Source organism: Xiphophorus hellerii, chromosome 2, assembly GCF_003331165.1.
Source record: "Xiphophorus hellerii strain 12219 chromosome 2, Xiphophorus_hellerii-4.1, whole genome shotgun sequence".
In the NCBI taxonomy this organism is placed as follows: Eukaryota; Metazoa; Chordata; class Actinopteri; order Cyprinodontiformes; family Poeciliidae; genus Xiphophorus; species Xiphophorus hellerii.
In genome coordinates this window covers 12,331,555-12,337,057 of record NC_045673.1, presented here as the reverse complement: position 1 = coordinate 12,337,057, position 5,503 = coordinate 12,331,555, and positions in this window count along the sequence as shown.

The following is a 5,503-nucleotide window of genomic DNA, read 5'->3' as shown; positions in this document are numbered from 1 at the left end:
CTTATTCACCTCCCCCCGCTCCCTCCATCCTCCTCCTCTGCCTGTTGGCGTGCGCGCCAGAGAGTTACGCATCTATCTTCTTGCTCTGAGTGTTATTTATTTTTCACCTCGGTTTTTTTTTCTCGCGTTTATCTTCCCGCAAGCAGCAAATACGTACTTTACCAATATTTAAAGGGGAATGCGAATGTTCAAACCTGTGTGGGGCTGGATGTGTCTTGTTTATGATGTGAATGGGGTTGCATGTTTTTGTTCAAATAAACAAATTAAGCAGGTTATATATTTCACGTGTTATTTTTTTGTCTTCACTTTAACCCTTTTATTATCATCCCGTCAGCGCTGAGGGAATTTGCCATTTGTCTTTAGTTTTGCCTTTTAACAGTTTTTTTCCGACTACCTGAAACTGAAAAGTGAATAATCCTTGAGTTTTATCGGGATAGGTCTGCAGACATAAAAATTAAAATTAGTCCAAGTGGCCATTAAGGCCAGTAATAGGTTATTACTTAAACCTTCCAAAAGTTTTACGGTTTAACTAATCCTATTTCCACAAAGTTGTTTGTAAATGAATTAGAAGTATCGACGTAAATGTGTGATTTAATTCATGTGCAAATTGTAATAGCTATTAGAGTTCTTTGACCTTTCCAACCCTGACACAAGAAATATCGCTTATAAAATAAGACATTTTAAGTGTGAATATGTTTATTAAAGTGTTTAGTTAAAAAATAATTAAGCTTCTTTTTAAAAGGTATTTTCTATTTTTCAGACACACAGTGCCATTGTACATATAGTACAATCAAATAACTGTTACTTTCGGTTGTTTGAAAAAAATATTTATACATTAACCATACTGTAAATGGAATTTGACTTGACAATATGGCATCTTGAAATTGGGCCTCTGTATCTTTAAGAAGCTCCTACTCTTTCAGACACTCCTCCTTCAGTACATCATCACAACAGTGCTACTCCATTAAGCCATTTACAACCATCCTTAGGAATGTTGGACTGAGATATGACAAGCTCACCAGACACCTGGAGGTGTTTGCTAATTGCTGCTGCCACTAATCTGGTGGAGCTGAAAGTGGAAAGCACTGGGGAGAAGTGCTCAGTGAGATTGAAGCTCAGCTGGAGATTGTAGCTCCAAGGAGGAGCTTTGTGAATATAGATAGCAAGGATTTCTCCAACATAAATGACAGAATTAAAGCAACACTCTGTTGAGGGAATAACATTATGGCATCATAATCTTTAAAAAGTAGATTTTACATAATATCCTCTTTAAACTTGTTTTGTTGCATTTATTGAGTTCACAATTGACAATTAATATCAAAACTTTGTGTCCCTTTGTCAGATTATTTGCTTGATTGTGTCATTTTCCCAACCACCGATATTCCTGACTCAATGCAAAACAGCAGCACATGCGGCGCTCTGCCACGTGCAGTAAGTCACGTGACGTCCACTCCACAAGATCACTGAGCGGACTTGCCATTTACGTTTTACAAAAAAAAATTTAAAAAGCATTAACTGGCTGTTAACACTTCGAATACAGGGTGCAGCTGCTGCCTATCTCCAGCTAACATACACCCTGAACAGATCCCCAGTCTGTCGCAGGGCAACGCAGAGACAGACAGGACAAACAACCATACATACACACACCTGTCCCTGTCTGGCCAAAGTTGGTGGGAACAATTCCAGACCAGTTCTTCAGGAAGTTACCCATCCATCCATCCATCCATCCATCCATCCATCCATCTTCTTCCGCTTATCCGGGGTCGGGTTGCGGGGGTAGCAGCTTCAGAAGGGAGGCCCAGACTTCCCTCTCCCCAGCCACTTCTTCCAGCTCTTCCGGGGGAATCCCGAGGCGTTCCCAGGCCAGCCGAGAGACATAGTCCCTCCAGCGTGTCCTGGGTCTTCCCTGGGGCCTCCTCCCGGTGGGACAGTGCCCGGAACACCTAACCAGGGAGGCGTTCAGGAGGCATCCTGACCAGATGCCCGAGCCACCTCAACTGGCTCCTCTCGATGTGAAGGAGCAGCGACTCTACTCTGAGTCCCTCCCGGATGACTGAGCTTCTCACCCTATCTCTAAGGGAGAGCCCAGCCACCCTGTAACTTCAGGAAGTTACGCCTATGAATATGTTTTGAAATATTATAAGTTTTGAAATATATTCATGGAAAATTCATGTGGCGTTCTCTTGGACTTAGCTCCTTCACCACAGAGCAGAAGACAAGTATAGGATTCAAAGCAGCATGTTTTGAAACCAAATTGTTAAATAGATTGAGGTTTTAAAAATTATGCCATTTAACAATGTTAGTTACTAAAGTTCACACTATAAAAACATGTTTATGTAAATTGATATTAGCCTTTTACATGCTTAGTAGTTAGCAAAAGCTAATTCTGGTTGTGCTTAACATTTATTCTTCTGCCAAACAACTGCAAATAGTCTATCTAGAAAGTCAATGTTTTATAGTGGTATGAGTACAGGTCTTGTTATCCATATCTATTTGTTTTCCAATAAATACTCTTAGATATAAGATATTTTTTTTAATTTTCCATCATTCATTCTGAACTACATATTGAGGCAGTTGTTAACATGGTGACTTCCCAGCAATAAGATTTTCATTCTCATTTCTTTTTAAATGGTGTATCTGATATGAGTGTGTAGGTTCTTTTTGTGTTTTGTGTTTCTGTGATGGACTGGCAATTTGTCCAAGGTGTACCCTACCTGTGACTATGAAGATCCAGTCCCATCAATTAAGCAGGTACTTAAACGATCAGCCACGCTAACCATTATTTTTGAATAGTAAATCTTGGTGAATCAAGCCAATCACCCAACCCTGTTATGTTATACCAACCCTGGCGTGGGTGTGTCCATATTTGACTGAGGGGTGTGTTATTAAAACAACCAAAATCCGGCTAGATTTTAACAACAACTATGTCAAGAATTTACAAAAGTATGTAAAAAAAAAAAATCCCATTGGGAAGATTTAGACACAGATATAGTTTAAATCCTCTAGTTTCTAAAGTGTGTTACCATTCACTCAGTTTTTTTTTCTCACCCATCCTGTTTTGTCAATCTTTCCTCTATCATGTTCACTTATCAACAGAGTGTTGTTAATATAACAGATAATTGGAAGCCACTTGTCAACAACGGGAAACTCAATAGGCTGGTTAGTTGTTTGTACTGCTCTGCTGGTTCCCTCTTAGATAAGATGAACTCAGTGGTAAGGAAGAGGGGTGGATGGATGAGTGCGATCTCTGTTTCCAGTGATGACAGCATGAGATAGCATGAAACTTTATGGCAGTGCTTTCAAGAAGCTCTGATGTAGCACTCATCCAGCTTTACTGCAGCCCTTAGCACAGAGCAGAGTATTGATTAGGTATCAAGTTAGTCTAAAGATTTACAGGAATGTGGAAATATCTGGCTATTTTGTAACAATCACGTCATGTGAGCAAAACAAAACATAGAAGTAGCTGGATGAATATGTAGGAGGAAACAGACTCCATCTCTATATTCTGTCTGGTTTGGTGAGTAATGGTCCTGTGAAGTCCTGCGGGAACTGCAGAGTTCCTTGCAACAATAAAGAATCATCGATGAGTCAGACACTTTCACTGTAGCAAAACATGTTTTCTGTTTTAGCATGTTTTTAATTTTATTCCTAAGAAATAAAAAAAGTATAAAATGTATATAAAACACATCTATTCATACTTTTTAGTATACATAAACACATAACAAGCAGCATATGAGTGAATAACCTTCACCAGTCTGAGCTTGCGGCAAAAAACTCCTCACTGCCACAATCTCATTACTGACTCTCCTTGCAAGAATCCAGTGGGTGTTTTCACTTCGTCTGCGAGACTTCTGCTAGGAGATGGAAATTAGAGAAACCCAGAAGCCCTCTGCCTCGCTCCACGCGAGTGCCGACCCGTCACCATTGGAGACTCCTCACATCTGTGGCTAGTTATTGCCAGAAAACCTCATATCTGGTAATGGGGGAGAGAGAGTTCAATGGGAGATTGAGATGATATTAAGGGTGAAGAAGCAGCTTCACAGGGAGTGCAGATGAAGAACAGTCTGGAACAATGAGTTTTTTGTCTAAAAGGGAAGTGCAGAAACATAGTAGAGCAGCAGGGTGGCTCTATTTGCATGCATACTTGTGGAGTGTGTTGAGTATTAATGGACTTCCTGCAGATTTGTTTGGAATCTTTGTGTGCATTGGTGTTCGACAGTTTTACTTTTCAACACAAGTGGGCGTATGCAAATACACGTCTATGTTCTCTCTTGAGAATAGTTAAACCTGTGTGTGACCTCGGATTAAACTAACTTCGAGATGTCAGAAAACAGAATAGATTTCTCCAAAAGAACCCTTCTGTTTTAGAAATAAGTGACGAGAATATATTAGAAACTGTTACAGTTTGAGTTGGAGGACTCAGAAATGTGGGCATGGTGGCTCAGGTAGGTAAGTGCAATTAGAAGAGAAGCTGCGCCAGAGCAAGGCAGTTGTGAACTGTTTGGGGAAGATGCTGTAAACACAGATACTGTGTCAAGTGATCCTCCTTTAAATAAACACACATTTCCTGTTGTCAGCACACGTGATTGTGGCCACTGCTCCTAATGGAGGTCTGCTGACATTTCCAGGCAATACAAATAAACTCTGTGGAGACGCAATTTTCTTCAGAAGAAAGAAAACCCTGCACAGTTTTAAACATGTTCATCAAGTGAAATTTGTCATAATATCCCCCCTACGCCCTATTCTCCCTCCCTCCACACACGGCCTCCCCACTTCATCTCTGTGGTCTGCTTTTGGGTAATTTCGAGTACAGAATTTTGACGTTTAGAGCACTAAGACAAAAAGTTGTAAATTTTTCCATGCATAACAGCTGACTAAAATAAAAAAAAAAAAAAGAATTTCAAAGTCGTACAAGGAGAAGCTTGGTGGGTTGCACATTATGTCTTACTGTCACGCTCAAAGAATCTGTAAAATTCAGTCGATATCATATTTAACCTGACAGTTGTCCATTCTACACTTGTACATCTCAGTACAGCTCAATAGGGTACAGGTACAAAGTACAAACTATCATCCAAAAAACATAAAATATGAGCTGCAATTTCTTCACATAATTTACAAACATAATCAAATTTCTTATGATTACCTTACATTAATCAATCAAAAATATTAAACTGAACAAGTTTAAAATATTAAACTGGTAATAGCATCAATTTTAGTAATGACATCAAATTTGAAACTCGGATATCTCAAACTGACCTAAAATGTTTTTGAGACGAATACCTTTTGACTGAGACAACATTAACCCCCTTCATGGCTTAATGAAGGGGTTAATGTCAAACATCATAGGTATGTTTGGTTACATACCTATGATGCATATTTGTACTAATTCAACCTCATCTTCCTCTTTTGTTAAGCAAAAGAAAAATCTTAAATATTTTTTAGCCTTTTTATATAGATGTTTTTAAATGTCTCCAGTAAGAGTCAAGCAGAACTGACATCAAAT